General features: G+C 44.0%; 1 pseudogene; it reads right to left on the bottom strand.

Annotated features, from left to right (window-relative positions):
• Positions 1 to 4,954: 4,954 nt before the first annotated feature.
• The window catches only part of LOC132659081 (testis-specific Y-encoded protein 1-like), a 370,693-nt pseudogene continuing 362,325 nt past the window's right edge, over positions 4,955 to 13,322 (bottom strand).

The raw sequence follows: 13,322 nt of genomic DNA on the forward strand, positions 1-13,322 counted from the left end.
GTGCCAGGGCTGGTGTCTGTGTGTCTCCATCTCTTTAAGTGGTGCCGTTGCCGTTTCCCACTGTATGAACACCAGCACTTACAGGAGAAGCTTATCCTTGGAGTGAAGGCAAGCCCTTCTCCTCCTGAGTGAGTTGCACCAACGGGAGATCGGACTCTTTTAGTCCACAGGATTGGAGAGTGCTTTCTCAATCTTGAAAGCCAACCGTGGGCAGTCACTGCTGAACTGCAGAAGGTGTCAGGTAACCCTCCCTCCCTCACTGGACAGACATGAACGCTGCACAGGCGTGAGGTGGCTTGGCTACACTTTTCACAGAGGGAGAAATGGGGCATGCTCTGCTGGCATGAGGAAGCTCCCTGAACCTTGTTCAAATTCCTGCCAGTGAATTGCTAAGGACAACTCCCTGTTAAGTTCCGTGACTCACTGGTGCTGGAGACATGCACGTCTGCCCATTTACCCTATCAAGTCCCTTTCAAGTGGTTCTTTTCTCCATCTGAGAGCAGGTACCAGCCTGCCCAGTGACCCAATCCTGTGGGGCTGGGAGCAGCAACAGGAGCAATCTAAGCCATCCATCCTATAGTCCTGACCCCCTGTATATGCTTTCTGCAAAGAGTACAAAGAGTGATGTTTCAGACTGGAAGACTGTGCAGGTAGCAAGTGCCTATGTTGCCGTGCTTGTCCATTTCTGAAACCTCACATAAATGGCAAGTGTTGCTCATGCTCATGGTAAGGTCAGGGAAAGAATGCCCAGCATTCGAGAAGGATGGAAAGGCCTTTGTAGCTGCATGTCCAAGGGGCTGTGGGGTCACCCACTGCGGCTTCTGTGTCTGGGATCGCAGTCTGTTCTGTGTCTTGGATCCTCTGCACTCTCACTGGTGGCCCCCAGTCAATTTCTTTCTGCCTCTCCTTTCTGCCAGGCTTCCTGGGTGCACCACTGTGATTCCACTTAGAAGTTGCTCACTCAGTGGGATAACAGGCATTGGTACCCTGGCTCCAGTGCTTCTGATGGCCCGAGTATGTACCTTTCCCTATGGCTTTCATGTTTTCGCTATTCAACTTCCATCAATTAGCTAGGTCAGTTCTGACACTTCATATTCACAAGCGTACTGCCAGGCAATTTTGTGCACACATATGCACACGCATGCGTGTGCACACACTAATATCCCTGACAGGAAACTTGCAGTTATGCAGAAGTACAAGCTTTCTTCTGCAGGAACATGAGTTTTGGTAATCACCCGAATTTCTTGGTCCTGGTTATTTTCTTTCACATGCTCATCAATCATGTCAGGTTGCACTTCTAACTCTGTGATTTAGCCTCAAAGGCTACACAATTTTGGCATTTGCTCTTGACAGGGACCGATCTGCAGAGAATTGGGCAGGTGGAAACGCTCGCCCTGGACAGCTGAGTGACCTGCCCCTGCGTTCTGCATTCTCCCATCACCTTGGACAGCTTCCCAGTACCAGCCAGGCTATTCTGATCCATTGTCTGGGCAATCCTTCAGGGGACCAGAAAACAAGGACGTATGGGCTCCGCTGACTTGGAGAACTGTCTTCTTGGTGTGCACCTATCTAGGTCATTCCTGGTCAATGTCTATGTCCCTTTTGCTAGCCTACCACCCCTTTGGGCCCACAACATTCTGAGTGAGGCCCCCTGTTCTTTCTATCTGTGTAGCTTTCTATGTGCACCTGTCTACCTGTGCTTCCAAGGGCTAGCTCCCTTTAGCAGGAAAAGGCCAAAGAGAAGCCCGAGCCTCCAAGGGCCCCCAGGGACTGTGATGGGCCTCTGTGTGATCCAATTTTGTGAGGATTCGTGTTTATGTTTGTAAAGTAAAATAAATAAAAAATATAAAAATTAAAAAAACAAACACAAATTCTTCCCTTAGATGAAGATTGTTTACAACCCAGTGTGTGTCCATTGGCTGGACATGGTCCTTGGAATTTTGCTGATGGGTTTGGACCCTAAACTTCAAAATGATGGCAGAAGGCAGAAAGACACTTAGACGTTGTTCTACGAAAGCAAGAAGAAATGCACTACTGCCAAAAAGATGACTCAGAGGGAGCAATAATAGTCTTCTATCATTGGAAAAATATCATGGTCCCAGGGAGAGTAACTAGATAATATAAAAAGGATTCTTGGGAAGGAAAATTCGCACTCTCAGGAACATTTTCTGCATCAGGACTTGTGAAATAGTGCCCCAAAAGAAGAGGCAGAAACTGTCTTCACTGAAACATGGAAAGTCAAGTGATAATTGAATATGATAAAACACTCCAGCTGGGCATCTCCAATCTACTTCTTGAAGATGAATTTGCCAAGATTTAGATTTAAGAAAGATCTTGAACTGTAGCCCAAGAATGAACAAGCTATTGCTGCATGGAAAACATAGATACGTCTCATTAAGTATAATGTTAAGTAAAGTAAGCTAGACACAAAGATGCATACTGTATTATTCCGTTTATGTAAAAGTCCAAAAGAGATAAAACTAATCTATGTGTTGAAAGTCAGATATCCTAGTTATCTTTGGAGTGTGGTGATTGGGAGAGACACAAGAGAGTTTTCAGGGTTGCCAGTGATGTTCTGTTTCTTGATTTGGAAGCTAATTACGTGGATGTGTTTAGTTTGTGAGTATCCATTGAACTGTACACTCATGATTTATGTATTTTTCTATATGAGTATTTCAATAAAAAGTTATAAAGCTTTAAAAATAAATAAAAATGTTGTGAGGAAGGTGCACATAGTTAGAGGGCCACTTCTGGTACAAGGCGTGCAACCTGAGGCCATAAAGATAAGGTGGCATTTCCCCATGTAGTCCCTTCTGTTTGTGACTACCCTGACCCACGGAATCCCCAAACAGATGATGACCTGGGAAACCTGCCCTTACTGGGTCCATAGCTCAGGCCTCCCTTGGGCAGATAGCAGCTTTTCTATCTCAAAAACAATAAGAGGGCTTGATTCCAACCACACTCACTGATTTGCTAAATGCGAATACGCTCTTCCAGTGGGTCTCATTAGGCCCAGGTAGGACTCCTTGCAGTCAGGCATCCCTGCTTACCTACAGAGCCCATGTGCCTAGGAAGCCAGTCCTCAGTTGGGCACAGGAATATCGAAGACGGTCAAACAGGACGCAGCTTCCCTCTGAGTTTCAAATGGTGCAAATTCCCTTTGAAAACATCAGACAGGCTGCTCCAGCAAGACTGCTGGAAACCTCTCTCAGGTGCAGACACACACCTTTGCCCCTCAGGCCCCAAAAGCCACGGGCAAGGCCCGTATGAAAGAAAGAATTTACATCAGGGCTTCCAGCATGAGCCATGGGGTATCTTTGGCAGGACTTTCCCTAGACCCTGAAAACCAGCAGGCCCCGAACTATCCCCAGGGGCTTCCCTGTCTCCCACTCTCCTGAGGTCCCTTGGGACATGCAATGGGCCCACCATCCTTGCTTCTTCCCTGTTCCCTCCCTCATAGGCACACCCCGGCAGAGGAGCACACGCGTACACCAACACCTGCACTTTCTTCGCCTTTCTGCACTACCAGGGAGACTGGAAGTGCCTGGAGGCATGCCACGCTCACACCTTGTCTCTCTTAGGATGCCTGTGGTTTTGAACGGACAACCTATCTTAGCATGTCTTGCATTTTCTGTCGCATCATGCCAGTGTGTGCCACCCTCATGGAGAGAGCGTGCTGGCTGATGGGCTGAGCCTGGGCAGCCCTGGTCCGGGACCTTCCCGGGTCTCCTTTTTATGTGTGTGGAACAAGTCTCCAGTGCAGCAGGCAATCTGTGTCTCTTTCTCCTTCAGGTCTCCTCCTTCTCAGCAAGACCTTAGTCTCCTCAACCATCCCAGGTCCTCTGTATCCACATCCACCATTTCCGCATGCTGGCTCATGTCCGCACAGACTTTGGGCTCCACAGGCGGTGGTTTTCAAGCCCTACACCGCCTGATTTGCCCTGGGTGAATCCAGAGACCATGCACCCGCTCTTCCTGGTCCTAACACATACTACAACACGGTGGAAATGGTGAGCGTCTTTCTGTATTTCGTCTAATTGCAGATTTCTGGAGCCAGGTTCCTGTGTTATTACTGGCCATCCTTTCCTCATTCCCATCCTGGACAGGGTCACTGCAGAGATACAGTGAGCAACCACCCTCAGATTTGTGATGCCTGTGTCTCCTCTTCTGGTTGCTTGGCATCTCCTCTCGTGTTGCCTTCATCTCTGCTTTTTCCCTGGACCAGATACACACACACACATACACACATAAACACAGGCGACACAAGCATGTATGTGTATACAATTATAGGCTTGATACAGAGACGCAAATGTATACAGGGAACACAGGTGTTTCAGGAGCTGAAGGCACCATGTCCAGCACTGTTGGAGATGGTGTCAGGAGGCACCATGTCCTGCCCTTGGAGCTCCCTGTCCACCTCCTCCCTGAGCATTTCCATATTTTCCAAAGGCAGCCTGAAGCAGCTTCCAGTGCAGCATGTGTGGTTGTGGTGAGATGCCGATTGGTGGATGTGTAAATTCACAGAAGATCCCAAAGTCAGCACACAGGTGCACTGGGACACTGGACAGGGTGCCCTTTCAATGATAGGCTTTCCCAGGGTAAGGGGCGGGAGAGTAAGGCACAGGCAATCTTAAACTCATTGAGTAACAGGAGGCTGGGGAATGGCTTGACCCATGGAAAGAAGATTCTGACAAAGATACTTAATTCATCCCTTTTCTAGTAGTATCACCTAGGACTATTGCACTGAGGGAGACTTGCTTCACTCACGGACAGACCGAGTTCCAAAGCCCCCAGTCTCAGCAGGTCATGTGCTACATGCAGGACCCAAAATCTGGCTCTGCAGCCAGCTTACATGAGCCTGAGCATCCCCATTTGGGAAAGGACAGTGTCCTGGCCACGACAGGGCTGTCCCTTCAGGGCCCACCTCCAGACACCCTCCCCACATGTGTCTCTGTCAGTTACTGCTCATGGCAGAACCTTCCTTCCTCGTGTAATACGTCACAGGACTGTCCCACATGTCTTCGCCAATGATCTGCTGGCAACACAAGCAAGGTCAGCCCAGGGCTGACCAGGCCCAAACACTCTCGTGAGCATCCAAGAACTCCAACGTCAGTCATCAACAGTATGCAGGCCCAAAGCAACTCCACCTCAGCAATCCTGTTCGCTTCTGGGCAGTTGTGGCCTGACAACCAGTTGAGAAATTTAAGGCTCCTGATGTCCAGCCTGCAGCTGGGTGCTCCTCATTCAAAGTCCAAGAACCAGTGGAGTGGAGTGGAGTAACGTGCCCTACACCCTGCAGAAAGACCGGGAACACAGGGGTGGATTCCGCAGGGGGATCATCCATCCCCTTACACACCTACACCTCCCTGAAGCCATGTCTTACCAGTGATGTCAAAGTAATCCTCCTTAATGATCACCATGTTCCAAAAGTAGGAGTTGTCCCGATAGGAAAAGATCAGCTTGCAGCTGGACCTTGGATGGCTCCGCTCCTGTGCCTTCCAGGACAGGGATGAGGGTAAAGGTGCAAGCTTCTGGGTGCCTCAGCTTGTCTCCCAGGCAGGCATTAACAGTTAAACCTCTGCACATTCTCACATCACATGAACACAGATAACATGATCCCCCCAACTCCCCACCAAGTCCCATACCCACATGCCCTCACTGACCTTCAAGTCGATCTTGTAGCTAAGAAAGTCTTTATCTTGGTCGCCGATCATGACAGAAACTTGCGCGTGGTTCATAATCTGCTTGAGGTCAAGGAGCCCTTCAGGCCACATGCTGGGCCAGAAGAGCCAAAAGCAACAGCCCTAGTCTTGAGTGGAAGAAGCACACTGGCATAGGAGCTTCCAAGGATGTTGGGTACTTCCACTTGCCCACCCACCACTCATGTCCTCAGTCCCTGCCATACCATCAGACAGACTTAGGGCTCTGGGTTCCTTGTGGTGTTCTGCATCTGAGGTGGTCTGCATCCCCCAAGCAGGGGTTGTTTCTGACCGCTACTCTCCTCCTCCTGACTTGTGTGTGCTAGGTAGAGTAATGTCACTGCTTATCGTGTCAGGATTTGCAGTCCCTGTTGCACACTGTGTCTTCAAGCAAGGGGGTGGTGTGCATGTGTATGTGTGTGTGTATGTGTCTTCAGCAAGATAGCCCTAGGTCTCTGACCTGCTCCCTGTCTTCACAACAGATGGCAGGCATGTGTCTGAATCCATCTGGCACTCAGAGCAGATGAGAATAGCAGCCCCTTCCAGTTCCTCTTTGCTGGTGGACCACTTCGTGCCTTTGCATTGCACTAGTGGGAGCAACTACAGGGGCTCTGACTGACGGGCATGGGTCTTGGACTCCCGCGCTCTCAGCTATTTCCCAGGATCATCAACGTTTACAACAATAACTGTCTCTGGTGGCTGCTCTGGTGTACCGTCTCTCATCATCCCTGACCTAGAGGCCTCAGGTGCTGATCCTCCTCAGACGCAGGCCTGAGGGAGACATCCAAAGTCATGACTGTGACACTTAACAGCTGTGGCTCTAATGGACTCTTCTCAACTGTGCCTTTGGAGCCTACCTCTGCCTTGGACCACACTTCATTCAGGGGTCTCCCACGCCTTCCCTGTTCCCTTGTCCTGTGGCCTGACCTGTTTTAGCAGGATCTTCAGCACAATCATCTTGAAGGTGTCTTTGCCATTCTTTAATTTGGCTATAAAGCTCACAAATTTTAATAGCACAGTAACACAATTTTTCTAATGTGCACAGTTAGAGTTTGATGAGCTCTTGGAGAGTTTCTTGGTTTCAGTTAGAAAGCCTTGCATTACTCTTAGGGCTCTAGAATCTTCTGAAACTGAAGGAAAGACTACAAGTATTCCAGACTAACTTGATTATGATATAGCTTTGTAAATACTTAAACAGATTCTGCTTCCCCGCCGCCCAAAAAGTTACCCCTAACTCCTGAAGATCTTCATGATTTTATTGCGGGAATCTGGCAGAACTGAGATTTCTCAAGGCTTCGTGATTTCATCTATAAGTTTTTCTGACGTGAAAAACACATTGGAGTTAGTTTTTAAATTAGTGCTAGACACAGCAATCAGGGAACAAGGAAGTAAAAGGAATACAGATTGGGAAAAAAAAATTTTTTTTTTTCCCTCTTAGAAGATGACATGACCCTCCACACAGAGAACAATAAGGATGTCAGCAGAAAATTACTTGAGCTAATCAATGAATAGAGTATAGCTGCAGAACACAAAATTAATACTCAGGAATCCCTTTCATTCTGATACACAAGCAATGAGAAAGAGAACTTAAGGAAAGTATCTCATTCACCATCCAAGGAAGATAATCAAATATTTAGAAATATATTCCCCTAAAGAAAGCAAGAACCTGGCACAGAAAACGATAAAACCATGGTGAAATAAATCAAAGATGGCACAAATAGTTGAAGAAGTATACCATGTTCTTGGATCAGAAGAATCAATATGGTCACCATGAGTATGCAACTCAAGGCAATCTATCAGTACATTCATTCACACTGATATTCTCATATTCAACCGTGGAATCCCTATCAAAACACCAACGGTGTTTTTCACTGCACTAGAACAAGTAATTTTACAATTTGTGTGGAAACACAAAAGACCTCCAATGAGGAAATCACTCTTGAGAAACAATGGAAATGGAGGAATCAGACTTCCTGACTTCAGACTATACTGAAAAGCTAATCATCAAGATTATAAGGTACTGGGCCAAAGACAGAAAAACAGATCCATGGAACAAAATAGGGAGTCCAGAGACGAAGCCACACACCCACGGCCTCCTTGTCTTTGACAGAGGAGGCATAAATATGCAACAGAGCAAAGGCAACCTCTTGAACAAGCAGGTCTGGGAAAACAGGTCAACCGCATTAAAAGAATGAAATGTTTTCTAGTGGGACACACACAAACAAATGCAAAATGGATTAAAGATCTAAGTGGAAGACCAGAAACTATAATGTTCTTAGAGAAAAACAAAGGCAGAACACTCTCTGACAGAAATCACAGCAAGATCTTCTCCTCTATGACCCACCTCCCAGAGTAATGGAAATAAACACAGAAGGAAACAAAAGCGACTGATTTAAATTTCTAAGCTTCTGGACAGTGAAGGAAACTATAAGCAAAGTGAAAAGACAGCCTTCAGAACTGGAGCAAATTACAACAAATCAAGCAACTGCCCAAGAGTTAATCTCCCACATATACAAGCAGCCCATGCAACTCAATACCAGAAAAATGAACAACTCGATCAAAAAGTGGGCAAAAAAACTAAATAGACATTTCTCCAGAGAACATATACAGATGGCTAATGAACACAGGACAGATGCTCAACATCACTCATTATCAGAGAGATGATAGCCAATACCACAATGAGGTGTCATCTCACACTGGTCACAACGACCATCACCCAAAGTCTCAAATAAGGAACACAGGAGAGAGAGTGAAAAGTAACCAACTTACACTGTTGTGTAGGAAGGAAAACTGGTATAGCCACAACAAACCGTATGATTTCTTAAAAACCTGGAAATAGAACTGTCGTATGACCCAGCAATCACCCCAGTGTACACCCCAAGGAAAGCAGAGGTGAAAGAGACACGTGTACACCAATATTCATCGCCTGACTATTTACAATAGCTAGGACACGGAAACAATCTAGATATCCACTGCAGATGAATGGATAAGAGAGTGGTGGTATATATACCTGGTGGACTATTACTCAGCTGTGGACAGGAGTGCATTTGAGTCAGTTCTAGAGAGGTGGGTGAAACAGGAGCCTCTTCTACAGAATGAAGTAAAGTCAGAAAGAGAAATACAGATCCTGTGTAGGAATGCATATGTATGAAATTTGGAGAGATGGTCATGATGACCCAACATGCAGCGCAGCAAAAGGGACAGAGATGGAAAGAACAGACTGTGGAGAGGGCAATGGTGGGATGATTTGAGCGAATAGCAATGAAAGATGTACATTACCCTACATAGACAGATGACTGGTGCAAGTTCAGTGCATGAGGCAGGGCACCCAAAGCCAGTGCTCTGGGACAACAAAGAGCAATAGTCTGGGGAGTGAGGTGGGAGGAAGGTTCTGGATGCGGGAACACTGGTGACCTGCTCTTGTTGATGTAAGGCAACAACTAACCCAATATTGTAAATTGAATGTCTTCCCATTAAAATAATTTGAAAAAAATGGAAAGGTTGCTTTCCGAAATTTCAGCGTTGGGGGTCCATGGTCCAGCCTGTCTTCTGAATCTATGTAACAATGTCTGATTTGAATGAGGGTAGTGTCAAGTTTTGATGCCAAGAAGTGTGTTCCCACACTCTAAAATCCTACAAAACAGAACTGTTAAGTTTCCATTAAAATATTACTTTGTGCTCCCCTCAGGGCATCTTACAGAATGTTTCAAGTGGCTGGAGAGGGAGCAAAAGAGATCACTCACTTTTTAGCACCAATTAATGTGGGACATTCAATTTTGAATAAAGTTTCTAGGCCTGACAAAAATGTATCTAAACAATTTCTACATGACATGTATCAAGATAAGTCCTCCATGTAAAATGTCACATAAGCAACTCAAGATGAAACACTATCCCTCACAGTTACTAAAGAGTGAGAATAAAATGTGCTGTCACCAGTGTTTCCCTTCATTCAATTTCTTATGTCAAAATACTACAAACTGGCTTTTCAACAACAGAAAGTTTCACTTCTAGTCATGGGAAGTCTAGCATCAGTGTGCTGGTAGGGTTATGGTTCTGGTGTATATCCTCCTCTGCTTTGCAAACTGCTGAGTTCTTGCTCCCTCTGCTATGGCGAACCCTCTGAGGTCTCCTTCATTTGTGGAGACATTCCTTTGCCAAGAGTTCCTCCGTGGTGGCAGAAGGACATCCCAGAGGGCTTGCTTCCCAATGCTATCATCTTCTGGGGTTAGGGCATCAGTATACAATTTTTAGGAAGATAAACAAACAAACAAACAAGTGTACAACGGTCAGACCATGACAACTAATGAACACAATTTCAGGATAGAATAAATCTTTGGGCAAACCTCTATGTGTTTGAGAAAGTCCACAGAGAAGTTTTTCACTTTGTCATGTGTGCAGATTCTGATATTTTTGGCAAAGGGTTGAAGAAAGATATGTAAAAAGACTAAATAACTAGGAAGTTTTTATTATCCATGAAGTCAGCTTCTCAAGGTTTTTCTCCAGCATACTAAAAGTAATCCTGCATCTCAAATACATTCAGCATATAAGGGTTCAGGAACTCCACAGATGAAGCACCACAAACCACATCGGCGAACTTTCTCTTGGATTTATTTATGTAAACACTCAGTTTATCAGGACTTCCCTGAAGGCTCAGACAGTAAAGCATCTGCCTACAATGCGGGAGACCTGCGTTCGAGTCCTGGGTCGGGAAGATCCCCTGGAGAAGGAAATAGCAACCCACTCCAGTACTCTTGCCTAGAGAATCCCATGAATGGAGGAGCCTGCTGGGCTATAGTCCATGGGGTCGCAAACAGTGGGACACGACTGGGCGACTTCACGACTACTTCAGTTTATCAGCTTGGGAAAGAAAACTCCAGCAACATGAAATGAAACCATCTGAGGGTGTACTCCCGCCTTTTTTATATTATAGAAACCAGCTAAATGTGTATTCCCTATAAATTCTCAGAAGAAATGTGTTTCAGAAATTACATGATGAATGGTCTCTCACTACACACGAGTATAATTTTATTGAGTTTAATGAACTAGCACTGAAATTCATTTCCTCTTACTACAGAGGATATATTCAAAGCACACTGTTAAAAAGCAAGGTTGTTATCTAAATTCGCAGGAAAATACACACTCACAAAAATACACCAGTGACAAAAAGTAAGGCCAAAATACACTGCGTGCAACACTTTCTCGATTTTTCCAGTGGATGTTCCTTCCTTTCCCTTATCTCAGCTAAGGGATAAATTTACGAAAGTCTAAGTTTACAGAATTTAGTTATGAAATTAGATTTTCACTTACACAACCTGATTATATGATTCATCAAATTTAGCACCATTTACTTACAAAACATATGACTTTTGAGAATAAAATGACATACAATCTACTTTTTTTCTATAAAGGATCAGCTAGTTATATTACCTTAATGGCTGTTGTACCTGAGAAATATTTAAAATGCTAAGCAAAAACACTCTGAACAAACAGGTCAAAACTTTCAGTATTAAGAAGAGTGAGGATTACTTAGTATAGAATTTCTGCAACTTCTAATCACATGAATTGAAAATCAGTCTGTCTTCTGATAGCTTTACTTTGGAAATGCCCTTCTTATGACAGTGGCAACACAAAATGATGAAAAAAATATATGTTAGCAAATGGTATAAAACTACACTTGGGCAACGTTTTTTAAGAAAATAGCCCCTTTTATTAACTTCAAATGCATATTTCCACTTTCCTTAAATTCTATCAAAATTTTCAAGAAAATATATAAATAATTGGAATATATAGAAAGACTCTGCAAACAGATGAGTTCGTACTATGGCTTATGATGATGAGACAATTTATTCAAAACACCTGTTAACTGGAGGCAAAACAGGAGAGGAATCTTTTCTCTTCTTTCTTTCTTCCCAGCGTTTTAAGCAGATATTGTGGTCTTTACCCCTAAGTTCCATTATATTGAAAGAACAAAGTGTTAACATTGTCCTCAAAATAATTCATCTCCATAAGTTTTTAAAAGTAATATGATACTTTAAAACAATGAAAACACACTATTGTTTATTTAAGGCACTGCTGCTGCTACTAAGTCGCTTCAGTCGTGTCCAACTCTGGGTGACCCCATAGATGGCAGATCACCAGGCTACCGCGTCCCTGGGATTCTGCAGGCAAGAACACTGGAGTGGGTATTTAAGGCACAGTGTGCTTTAAATTACATTCATACTGAAGTGTTACTCTTCTTAACAGGTAATGACCACAATCCAAACCGTAGCACAATCTTCAGACCTCTGAGTTCAATTCAGATCTGTAAGTGAAAAGAACATCAGATGTACAGAAAAATTAATTCTTGTAATAGTACATAATGGATCTTCTTTACACTACTTTGAAAATCAATCCTTTTGTACTAACGTGAAGGACACAACCCAGATTGTTTTCTCGATTCCTATCTGTTTTCACTGAATCACTTTGATCGGCATGAGAACATCACATGCTATACAAGCTATTTTTGTTTTAATGTTTTAAATTAACTTATTCATTTTAATGGGAGAAGAAAATGGTAACCCACTTCAGTATTCTTGCCTGGAGAATCCTGTGATCAGAGAAGACTGGAGGGCTGCTGTCCATAGAGTTGCAAAGTCAGACACAATTGAAGAGACTTAGCATGCATGCATACACTGGAGAAGGAAATGGCAACCCACTCCATTATTCTTGCCTGGAGAATCTCAGGCACAGAGGAGCCTGGTGGGCTGCCCTCTATGGGGTCGCACAGAGTCAGACACGACTGAAGCGACTTTGAAGCAGCAGCATTCATTTTAATTGGAGTTTAGCATCTTATTTCCTCCTAAAGAGAGAAAGGTGGTACACAATCAAATACTTCTCACTCAATCTGATCACAGGAGTGGCACTCTAGTAAATCACCAGGATAAATGACTCTGGCAAGAACTGGGATTCTGATGTAAAACATAGAATCATAAACAAAATTTCCAAACTAACACAAACTCTTTTCATTACCATTTTCTTTAGTCTTTTCCCCAACTGAGCTGCTTAGTCACAGCTCCAGAAAGCTATTCTCTTTTCCTTCTAAGGACAGGCTTACATCTGTGGGGCTTGGCATTCAAGTGTTCCCTTTGGTTAGATTCCTTGCCTTCAACTCCAGCTCAGTGCTGACAACCTTCAGGTCTCAAATAACATACTATGCAAGTGGTGAATTTCACATGCTTACCAGAGAAAATAACTGTCAGTTGTACCTCCACAGTATTAATTTAGCCACAGGGAATCTCTGGCTAAACTAAACAAAATGTCAGAAACAGGACAGCACTTCTATGAGATCTGTTGTCAGCATTATAAACGACCTATAAACTACAAAGTCATCACTAAATAGACATCTACTTAATACACATTTCATTACTGGATTCTTTCTTTGTATATAATCCTTTTATACTTTCTCATTTGCAACTGTTTCATAAAACCTGGGGTCCACTTTTTCAAATAAAACTGGCTTTTTTTTTAAAGTCAAGATTTAACTGATGATTCTTTAAGATGCTCATTTTAAGATTTGCATAATTCATAAATCCAAATACATAAAAGATGATGACAAAAACATCATAAATACATAAAATAGAAATA

This window comes from Ovis aries, chromosome Y (assembly GCF_016772045.2).
Source record: "Ovis aries strain OAR_USU_Benz2616 breed Rambouillet chromosome Y, ARS-UI_Ramb_v3.0, whole genome shotgun sequence".
NCBI lineage: Eukaryota > Metazoa > Chordata > Mammalia > Artiodactyla > Bovidae > Ovis > Ovis aries.